This window comes from Gigantopelta aegis, unplaced genomic scaffold (assembly GCF_016097555.1).
Source record: "Gigantopelta aegis isolate Gae_Host unplaced genomic scaffold, Gae_host_genome ctg5765_pilon_pilon, whole genome shotgun sequence".
Taxonomy (NCBI): Eukaryota; Metazoa; Mollusca; class Gastropoda; order Neomphalida; family Peltospiridae; genus Gigantopelta; species Gigantopelta aegis.
Window position 1 is genome coordinate 5,483 of NW_024534620.1, and position 12,537 is coordinate 18,019.

Genomic DNA, 12,537 nt, shown 5'->3' on the forward strand with positions numbered 1-12,537 from the left:
CAAAATAATTCACATTATAGAACTTACAGAAAACTGTCTTCATAAGGAATACCGTGGTCTTCATCATACTTCATTCAACGATAATATTGAGATGTGACAATAGCAAATACAATGACAGGAATCAGAAAAACACCACACAATCCAAAAGATAACCAGAATCCATTCTAAAGAAAAAGACAAGATGAAAACTTTTTACATTTATCTCACCAATCCATCTAAAGTAAAACCACAAACTGCATTAAAGAATCCAGTGTACACATCATAGACTGGATAGTAATTACCAACATCATTTTGAAGCTATAATAACAAGATTATATAAACAATCACTACAGTTATACTTACAGCTGAAAATGCATGATCAATTAAATGTTGTGAATATCCAATTGCTCGAGGAAAGACAGTTTGAACATCCTAGCAATACAAAATATTATACCAAGTATTGTGTGCACTAACTTGAACTAGCGGATCAACACCTTTTTCAATGAAATTGTTAAACGTGGAGTTGATATCAGACAACAGATTGTGGCTTACTTTGACCACACCTCATATTCAATTATTCCTAGGTCAGCCTAGAATATAAGCCTGACTATACACACAAATATTACAGCTGACAAACCTACCAACAATTGGGTGTGGCATATTCTGACCACACCTCGTATTTCAATTAATCCCTAGGTCAGCACCACGCATAATTATAGTAGACACGCCTATCAACTATTGGGTGTGGCTTATTTGGACCACACCTCATATTTTTATTAATGCTCTAGGTCTGCCCAGAATAGCCTTGGCGTGTTTTGGGGTGGAAACAAGACAACTAATTTGTTGCTTGTGACTTCCTCAGCCTTCTCCTGGATTATATACTCACCTTTTTTCCTTACTCTAGAAGGTATAATTGTATTGTACTTTAATTACAAATACACACTACCAAATCTATGACTGTCAAATGTACCACTCTCAAATGATATACTACCAACAACTACACTTTATGACCTTGTGTAAAATACTAGTAAACTTACACCCTCAGTGTGGAGATAGAAGAATGTCTTGAGACAGCAACCCCCAACCTAAAAATCTGTAGAAAAAAAGTTGAAAAAAGAAGAAAAAATATGAAATAATATATAATAAAATTATAAAATAAAGCATACATGATTGTTACCTCCAACTTACAACCACACCTAGATCCTGGACTCCAACGATGCTATAAAAAGAAACAGAAATAAGAATAATATTATGCTATAAACTACTAAGTCAACATAATACACATCACTAACTTACACCTGAGATGGAGAGATGTGTCTTGGCAGCAACCCCCAACCTAAAGATCTGTAGAAAAAAAATTAAGAAAAGAAGAAAAAATATGAAATAATATATAATAAAATTATAAATAAAACATACATTATTGTTACCTCCAACTTACTACCACCACACCTAGATTCAGGACTCCAACGATGCTACATAAAGAAAGAAGAATAAAGAGTAATTATGTAATATAGGCTAACATTACATTACAATATATTGACAGTATATCATTTGAGAGTGGTACATTTGACAGTTGTACATTTGGCAGTATCACAAAATAAGAGTTACTGAAGTACTCTTAACAGTTTTACTAACAAATAAGAAACTTACACTTTATAAAGTCTTTAACCTCTGTGTGTGTGTGTGTGTGCGACTCAAACATAAAAAGTTACAATGTTATGTTATACAGTGTTATGATTTTACTAACAGAATAAACTATATGTACCTTTAGTAATCATTAATAACAAACTGTCCAGATTGTTTCACTAGTACATAACATAGACACAACGTAAACTGCCTACAGAATAAAAAATTATATCATCAGTGATTATAATTGTGTATGTTACTACATTATGTTACCATGTTATATCTGCTAGCAGCATCCATAACACCAAAGACTCTGGAAGTGATCTGGTGTTTACAATATAATATAAAGCAGTTTATAACTAATTAATATTTGGTAACTTTTCATTGCTATTCAGGAGATAGGACTAGCATATAATCCTATGAAGAAAGAAAGGATATGAAAATAGTGATCTGACAAAAGGCTTACTTGAGAAATCTTTCTTGTTTTTTACCCAAAGTTGTTCTTACTATCAGTAGCACTCAAACATATTATGATTAATATACAAATTAATACACAATTTATATGTGTACCTCATATTATGGTGATAGGAGACATTGACATGAAAGAAAATACTGCAATAAACCATGAGCCTATTCTTACAGACAAATAAACAGTAAATATGATAATTGACTAACCTCCTTATCAGTAGTCTTACTGCAGTCTGAGAATATACATTGACAAAAATGTGAACAAAATTAAATAGAATGGATTCTTACAAATATATTAGACATCAGGCTGTTCCTATAGCCACACACATTTGGTTAACGAGTTTTATAAACTTATTATAAGCCTGTGATAAAGAGTGAGAGAACACACAATCAATTATACTACAGTCTTACATATTCCTTATTATCCAGAAGTTAGTATACAAATCTAACAATTTATTCAACTCCATGAACACTTATGAATTAGAAACATATCAATATTGCAATGTAGAATGACTGACCTTCAATTCTTCTTCCATTCTTGCTGTAGCAATGTCTTTTTAAAAGTTATTGCGCCAAATTCTGCACAATCACGTGATTGTAGTATACTGACGTAGTACACGTATTCAGTATATTATAACTATGACCTGTAGTATACTAAGTCAGTATATTATTAAGTTATATGAACATATACACCATATACTAAAGTACTGACATTAATGCAGCAAGAATTGAAGGAACTTACAGTTGTTAATAGAGTAGAATATATCTAACCTAATTTGAACCATTTCTGTCAAATAAAAAAATCTCAGTATGGACAGAAAAAAATGATGATTTTAATATTTTGGGGAATTTGAGTTAAACCTTAAAACAAAAAGAATAGTTAGTACCTGACAGTCATTTTAAAGTGTCTATAAATCCAAAGCTCTTTCAAAATTAGCACGTAGAAACATTCGCGTTTTTGTATATTGGTATGCGGGGGTGGACAATTAAATTCCATTATTCTCAAAATTACTAGTAGCCACTGTATTTCCGTTTTTAGCAATGCATTCATTTATCCAAGGTATCAAACAATTCAACATTATCAATACTTCAAATGATATGAAAATATGAAAATGACAGAAATGACTCAAGTAGTCCCTTTTTGCATATCCAGTCACATTTTGTGTGTTAGTCAATTGCTGTTTTTTAGAGTTGACTTAATACTTTTATATATACTATTGATATTAGACATAATTTAACTTTTACTTTTTAATCTCCATAGGTTAATATAGATTGATAGGGATATAATATATTAATGTAATTCCCTGTTTATGTAATTACACTTTTATTTTTATAGTTGCAGGGCAAAAGTCTTTTCAGACTAATTTAGAGGAAGCTGCTCTAAAAGAAGAACAAACATATCACCACAAAGTACAGAAGCAAAGAAGAAGAAGCAGAAGTAAGAAGGTTTTTTTGACATGTTATATAGAAACTAGTTTCAAGAAATAATAAAAGAAATAGTTTAATAGATGTATTCATCTTGAAATTTAATAAAATTAAGTCATTGTATTGAAAATACATTGGAGTGTAATGGTTACAGTCAACATGATATTTTTTTTAATTATCAGTACCTTCTATATTTCTTTGTATAATTTTCCTCTGATTTCTTAATTCCAGTAAGGCTGGCCTGATGTGAGGGACAAGGACCTATATTATAGCTAACTCCACAAGAAATTTCTAGAAATTTTATGAAGTGAAACAAATTCTGCAAAGAAACTAAAAAGACTTCAGTGGGATAAAATGATAGGTAGTAAAATCACTTCAATTTTTTAATAAAATTAGCTATGTAGGTCCTTATTAAGTAGAGTAATTGTTTGTGTTCAGAAATGTTGTTGAAGTCTGTAAAAAAGCTAAAAAGATTCATTAATTTATATCTAGTAGTACAAAGGCATTTTATCAACATCTTTAAAAAATTATGTCCTACACATGTACAAGTAATACAAAAGGGATTAGAATTTTTTAAACATTAACATAACATTTTAATTCAAAGCACCAGCTTCCACAGAAGTTCAGAAGTTCTATTGAATCTGGACAACTAAGGATTACAATGAATAGATAAAAAAATTATAATTTCATTAATTTAGAGATGGTGTGATAACTATTACCATAATATATGGACACTGTACATGCTAATGTGGACTGACACTGTAGATTTCAACTGCTTGGAACACTTAGACAATATAATTATACTGCATACTTACAGTAATTTTTTACATTTAATTAATGGGTGGAGCTACTTATTCTTTAACAATATACAGTCATTTTTCATTATTTCAAAATTGTACATTAATATGAAAACATATGAATATTGATACATTATAATACAGTTTGACAAATATTAGTGATATTATGTTGCTCTTTACAAAAGTACAAGAGATGATCTCAACATAGTCAGACCACTATGTTTATGGTGACATAAACTGCCCACAGCTTTTATTATCTAATAATACTCCTTCAAGTTGTTGATTAATAGCTTTAATTGTTTGATATTTAGATTCTATACTCTGTTGAACAAGATACAATATATTATATTATAGCTGTATTGTTAATGCTTACATTGGATTTCTCAACATATTTCTCTTGTGCTGTTTGCAGGAAAGACTTTAAAGATACAATTTGATTATCACGTTTCTTCATTTCTGTTTTTGTTTTCTTCTAACAATTGCTTCAATTTCTCTATTTCCATCTTACAAACATACAGTCTACAGTCAGCATCTATATATATATATATATATATTATATTGAATAACTAAAGCTAAGATAGAATATATAACCTTCTTTCTCTTTAGAAAGGGCTTCATTTAAAGCTTTGATTTCATTAAGTTGTGTGCATTCACATCTCAAAGCAGCTACAGTTAACTGTTGCTGGTGATAAAGCTCTTCCACCAGTAAATGTTCCTTAGTCAAAGAAAAACACCTGTATATAATATAGACAATGAGTAACCTCAAACCACTCTTGTAAAAACTGACTAACCTCAGCTTTTAGTTTATCAATTTCACTCAATTTACCAGCTACTTGAACTTTTTCTTCTTGTAAAGTGAAGAGTTGAGTTTCAGTTGACTGTAGTTTCTAATATTATATAAAAGTATCCTATTTCATAATATATACACTTACTTCAGTTTGATTTCTATATTTCATTTTAATAAAGATAGTTCTTGAGTTAGTCTTGTCATTTGTTCTTGAAGTTTAGCATTTTGTGTTTGCAATTGTCTTTTTTCTGATATCAAATTAGGACAAGTTTTACTAGTTTGTTCTTCATATTGTCTTGATAGTTCTGTCTTTAAACACCTTATGTGTTCTTGTTGTTGATGTAAACAATGACGCTATAATAATAATAGTAATAATAATAATAATAATAATAATAAACTATTGACTTACTAAAGTGACAATTTCATTTTCTAGTTTACTAGCATTTCTAGCTTTAGTCATGAGTCTTCTGTTTCGTTTAGCATGTTGTTGACATTGATATCTCTCAAACAAGAGTTTGACTGTGTACCATAACCATCAAATTGTTCATTAGAATTAACTCCTCAGTGTGAGGACATGTGCCATAATGGTCCCAATCTATACCTTCTAGTTCTGTTAGGGGGATCTCCTTTAAAGACCTGCGATGTAATAGACGACCATTTTCAATGTACATATCAAGAGCTGATACAGGCGAGTGACCAGTAGTAACATTACTACATTCTTTCTTGTATTTGAGAACACTACGAGACATCATAACTGGACTTAAGACATTGTCTACTGGTGTTAAAGTATCCATTGTTGTAACACTATCTACTGATGCTATAGAAATGAATGATGGTCGATGATGACTAGTATCTCTCTGTACAGAGATACTATCAGGTGGTTCTTGTGAGTTAGCAATGACTTCTAGTTTTTTCAGAAGCAAGCAAAACAGTACTATCAACATTAGGATATGAGCTAGCCTTGTTGCTGTTAACTTGGACTTGATTTAATGTAGCTGTTGGTAATGACAATGACAATTTCTCTTGACTATCAGAAGATGATTCTAAACTTAAAGAACTTGATGAATTCTCACGCTCTAGTGAAATTGGATGTGTTGCTTGAACTAAAAATGTATCTTGACAACTTCTTAAAAGCTGGTCTTTTGGTTTTGTGAAGGAAGATTTTCAGATTGAGTAAACTCTTCTTGTTTAAAAGTAACTTCAAATTCAGAGACTGAAATGTTTGTGAAAATCTTCTCTAACTTCTCTATTATCTGAACGACGTTTAAAACACATTACTTAACTTCTCTTTGAATGATTTAGGTGTGTCAACACATGATGATGGCTGTTTTTATTGGAGAAGATCGTCCTGATGTAATATGGGATGACATACTTGAGGATCTTGGTCTCTCACTCATCATACTAGCTGTATCAGCTTCAAGAGATGCAGTAGGAGAATAATTGAAGACAAAATGGTGGCCACCACCAAGACGTGGAGTTGTTTGTAAACTATTTCGCTCAGAATTTGGACTAGATATTGTAGTAACAGTGCTAGCACGACTTGGATTACGTGGAGCATCTGATAATGCCATTTGACCACATGCTAATGAAGGACTCCATATTTTCTGCTAATTCAGTAGAATTAAGTGTACCACAAAGTTTAGGATCAAATGTAAAATGTAAAGAACTTTGTTGATATAAAGGGGATAACTTGCACTCTAAAATAAAGTATTAAGTTATAATAATAGTTTATGTTATATACCTTTAGCATTCTCTACAGGTGACAATGTTTTGTTAACAGAAGCTAAACAAGGATCCAGAAAGAGAAAGAGCTAATGTTGATATCTCATGAGGATCTTTTGAACTCCATCTGTTAACAGATGTTTAATGATGATAACATTCTGTTTAATATTATGACCCCAAAGGTCATAGTATTATGACCCCAAAGGTCATAGTATTGTATTATTAAATAGTGTGGTTTGAATATCAAGTGAGAAAATTATTTTTAAGGACACAACATTAAATAGTAAGAGACACCTGGAGGTATTGATTAAATCTATTCATCACACAGGACCTCCTACAACTGATTGTATTGAAAGACATCTGTCTATAATGTTTACCTTGTTCTTTGAGTCTCTTGTGAAGGTAGCTCTGTTATAAGTTTGGATGAAAGTTGCACATGATTAAAGAGAGGCTACAAAAGAGAGAGAGGTATAACAACAATATAATCATTAACAGATCAAACACAATCAAAGTCATCATTACATAACTATATTCATATAGTAATAAATGTTGCATGCACAATGAAAAAAAAATTTATTATAAATAATATTCATATATTCACAGCACAGAATAGCAAGATAAACACCTCTATAACAACTATAGCCACTTACTGCAATACACTCTTGATATATTTGTACTTCTCCTGTAGGTCCAAATCGTCCTTTAAGATATTGGAGAAAAGAACAAGGATATAAAGCATAAAGTGTAAAAATAAATAGTACACAGCTGACTCCAGACCAAGACATAGCTCTTGTGGTAACTTTTCTGTTTAAGAAAATATTAATAAACTACGTTATAATAATATTATTATCATACCCATCTTTTCTATTGATTGTAATGTAGCTAATCTTGTAAAACATTCAAAGAGATCGGGTAATGTGAGAGTGATGTGATATGGAGTAAGTGGAATAAGCGCACACAATATATAGACTGCACTTGTTAGGATAACCAAATTAGTATTTGTCTATAGACACAACAATTAGTAACAGGTGTACCACTGTTTGTTTGAAAAGGCTTCATTTTAATTTAATTACCAACCAATGGTTACCACTTTTCTCTAATATCATTACATAACATCATTTATACCTTTAACAGTTGTAAGAGTGTAGGAAAGACTGGAGAATGGACCATCTTGTACAACCAACTAACCTAAAGTAATAAAAATTATAATATATTGTCGCATATAAACAACCTCTTTCTTGTCTAAGCTATGAGCAATGAATATTAAAATATAAACCAAAAAGGGGATGGTTTTGGAAACATATTTAAAATAAATTAACCAACAAATTTAAAGTCATGTCCTCACTTGTCCTAATAGCATATGAGCTAAAAGATGTAATGAGAGTAGTCTTGTAGACTGTCGATGTAAGCAATCATTAACCTTTATAAAGAAGTCCTACAAAATACAAGTAACATTATGTAATGCACAATATAATAACTTTATATTGTTACTTGAGAATGAAGGTCTTTAAGACCTGTTAATATCCTCAAGCAGGTAAAGATTGAGTCGATAGATAATAATCAATTAACTCCGCGAGGATCTCTGGTTCGCGTATTGTATTCAAATTCTTCCTCCATCTTTGAACGAGACGCTGAGAGATCGTCACGTCAACGGTCTCTAACTTTGAAAACTCCTCTGATAAAATTCATCATCAATCAGGCTAGACTATGGCCTGATCTTTATATAAAATTTGCGCTCTCAGTATAACACATTAGCAAAATGCATACTATAGGATACTTGGTCTGCCCACGTGCTACCAAGTGGGTGGTTCTTCCTGGGACAATTGCACCACATTGTAATAATGGCCACTACTGAGGAGAGGCTAAAGAGATTAGAACATCGCTCAAAAGAAGCTGACATTGCTTTAAAAACAGTTACATCTTTTTATTGAAGTATTGAAGCAAAATCAAGTAAGATGAAAATTATGTTAATTAATATTGATCACATCTTCCATAGCAGGTGATCAAACTATATCCCTGTCCCTGTGAGTAAGATCCTTTGATTTATTATATTATTTATTAATCTGATAGAAAAGTACTGCTGTACAAGATCTTGAGAGAGAAAATACTCAATTGAGAAAAGAAGTAGAACTCTTTAAAACAAATACTCATTCAAGCTGAGATTTTAAATGGAAGTAAGTGCTGGTAACTATTATTAACTATTAATTAATTATTAATTGTTTTATAGTTTCACAAATACCTAATCCTCAAATATTACCAGTGGAATCTAGTAATGATCTACCTGATAAATCAATTAAAAAAATAGAACCACTTACTGTTTCAGAAAATGACAAGAAACTAAACCCAAAAAAGAAAAGAAAGAAAAACCAGCTCCCTGCTGCTCCAGGTACATATGATAATTAATGATAATATTTTATTTATTTTGTAGGTAAAGACAAAATTGATGTCTCTCGTCTTGATTTTAGAATTGGTCAGATAATAACTGTTAAACAACATCCTGATGCTGACTCACTTTACGTTTGAAGAAGTAAATTTAACATGACCTCATAAATATGTGGTCTGTAGTTGAACTAGAAGAAAAACCAAGAACAGTTCTGTATGGTCTTGTTGAACATATTTCCTTACAAGATATGCAAGTAAGTAAAAACATTGTTGTAATATGATTTCTTTATCTCTTTAAATAGAATGGTTGTCCTTTTATGCAACTTAAAACCAGCAAAGTAAGTTGTTTATAAAACTATTTATACATAATATAACATGTTAGGATGAGAGTATTTGTCTCAGAAGCAATGGTAATTTGTGCTTCTGCTCCAGATAAAATAGAGATATTAGATCCACCACAAGGTTGTTGTCCCAGGAGAGAAGATAACATTTGAAGGATATTCTGGTCAGTATTGGATTGACATCTGATAATTAACTACACTCTATTATAGGTACACCTGATGCTCAGACTTAATCCAAAAAAGAAAATATTTGAGCAAGTTCCAACCTGATTTGATGACAATGATGAAGGCGTGGCCACTTATCGTGGCATACCATTTACTGTACCAGGAAAAGGAGTGTGTAAATCTCAAACTTTGAACAACACAATATTAAATGAAATGATTAATGAGTGATCTTTGAAATTGAAAGAAAATGTTTTAAATATATTATAAATTATCTAATGCATGAACTATTTGATTGAAAATTAGACTAAATCAATATTTTTGAAAGAAATAATTTAAAATAAATTATCATTTAGTATAATCTTTCAATACATCATAATAGACTTGAGGTGACGGCATAATATCACCTAGTGCCATCTCCAGAGCATGACCCACCTTTAACAGTAACCCATCTTGACACCCATGACGCCATTATCTGCAAGCTAATAGGTAGACCTTCCATTTGTGTACCACAGGTATCACTAGAGCTGGGATACCGTAAGATTAGCAAGAAAGGCAAACTGCATCAAGTCTCCAGAGATTTTGTATCAGCTATTCCATGGATAAAGACACTGGGAATGATTCTAGGAGCTGAACAACCTGTCCTGGAGTAACAATGACAATCTACTTCTTCAAACAACGACTTCATAATCTCAATAGCTCTAGTACGTTGCTTCTGACAATTACATATTCTATTTCCAGATGTATTTAAAACCAACTTGCAAAGAAAGAAGAGTTTCCAAGTTGAAATTCCAGAAGTTATAATCTAGATCTCGTGAAATTACTAGCCATTTTCTGTGAGAATAATACGTATTAAAGCTACTCTCATCTCCTCTAATTCAGGTATGACAATCTCTTTGATGTCAGCACAAAGTTTAACAAGGGTATCAAGTGATGCTTCACACTGCTTTACAATATTTTTATCAGCATGTTTGAAATACTGCCAATAGACCACCAACTTTAAGACTGTCATGTTTTATCTCCTAATCCACTTAGATTTAAAGGAACATTGCCATCTTTTTCCTTAACAAAAGCATCTAAAGCAAATAGCCATATCTAGTGTAGAAGCTCCAATTGGTCCTGGGACACCAATACTAAAAGCAAGAGGTGAAATCCCACTAATATCAAGAAGATTATAAGTTGGTTTAAGACCAACAACACCACAGAGTCCAGCAGGAAATTCGAATTGACCCTCCACCATCAGCACCTAAGCCAATGGACAAAAGACCAGCAGAGACAGCAGCACTTGAACCAGAAGGAACTACCACCACAATAATAATTAATATTACAAGGATTACGTGGTGTCTTATACATAGCAATGAACATTAGATCCTAGTGTCCCACAAACCAAATTCCGCATGTTACTAATACCAATAATAATAGCACCACACTCTTTAACTTACAAAATCATAGGACCTTCTTCAACATGTCATTAACTGCAGCATTAAATGTAGCACCAACTAAGAATGGATAAGGCTTTACAACATATTCTCCTTTAACAGCAATTGGAATTCCATCAAGCAACGACAGAGGTTTTCCTTGAGACCATCGATCCGTTTGAAGCTTTCTGCCATGCTATGACAACAGCATCAGAATAATCTACTATAGCTCGTAAAGGTGGCCGGGCCTTGTTGGAATCTTTAATAGCGTTTTAGTATATTTTTAGCAACAACTGTTGGAGTACAGTTCACCAGAACGATAAGTATGGTAATAGTCTAAAATGTTAGGCCTGAAAAAATGTTTGTAGCTAATTTTACGAGGTTTCTCATACAAATTATTCAAATATTTTTTTGTTAACTTCAACTTGAACAAATTTAGAATCAGAAATTGGAGGTGGGTTTAAATGAAGGTAGTTCAGGTATATGTTCTCCACTCAATAAATCCCAGTTACTACGATGTATATACCTTGCCACTAATAGAAATTGACCAAGTCGTTATATGAAAACCATATTAGGACTTTAAACAAACGACACAGTCACTCGAAGGAGCTTGTAGATTATGTAAATCATAAGTTATTTTATCAGGTTTAGCTAGAATATCTTGAAAGGAGGTCTTATTGTTCCAGCTCTTCTGCCTTTAGTAAAAATGTTACTCTCCTCAGCAATAAAACAGCAAGAACCCACTAATACCAGCTAAAGCATAAGACCACATGCTTTTCCTCCTGACTTGAATTTCCTGTTTCTTGGTTCTTCCATAGCCACTCCTGTCTTGTTACTCCTATAGGAGGAGCGAAATGGAACAGGTTACTACTTTCATTGTGAGAGCGAAACTCTCAAATATAATAAGGAGTAAGCATTGTAAAACCTTAATATTAATATCATTTATTATATTATATATTAGTTACCAGTCTTTACTTCAAACACTGAGTATTTTAGAAGCACAAAAATTACAAGCAAAAAAGTATGATTATTATAATAATAATAATATTGTAAAATTAATTTAAAAGATGTTTGGTGTTTGTTTGTCTACCAAGAAGCTATACCTTAGTGTATATACAAATATTAAGAGTTTAGGATATGAAGATGACTTTAATTAATATACACTACAATATTAACTTCTCTTTGACAATAAATAATATATTTAATTAATTTATGGTATTAGAATTATTAGAAGAACTACAAGTTAAAGTTAGAACATGATCCATTATCAGTATTAGATGATTAAAAGAAGGAGTAAGTAAATATGAAACATAATTACTATTCTACATTATTTTTATTATAGTCACTTGTTAGTCAACTACCATCCAGGCAAACAATAGCCAGTTGTTCCAGATATTAATTGGAGCAATATTAAAGTAGTAACAATAGAT

General features: G+C 31.6%; 1 pseudogene; it reads right to left on the reverse strand.

Moving 5' to 3' along the window:
• Window positions 1-10,199: 10,199 nt before the first annotated feature.
• Window positions 10,200-11,303, reverse strand: LOC121366453 (annotated as a pseudogene).
• Window positions 11,304-12,537: the final 1,234 nt, after the last annotated feature.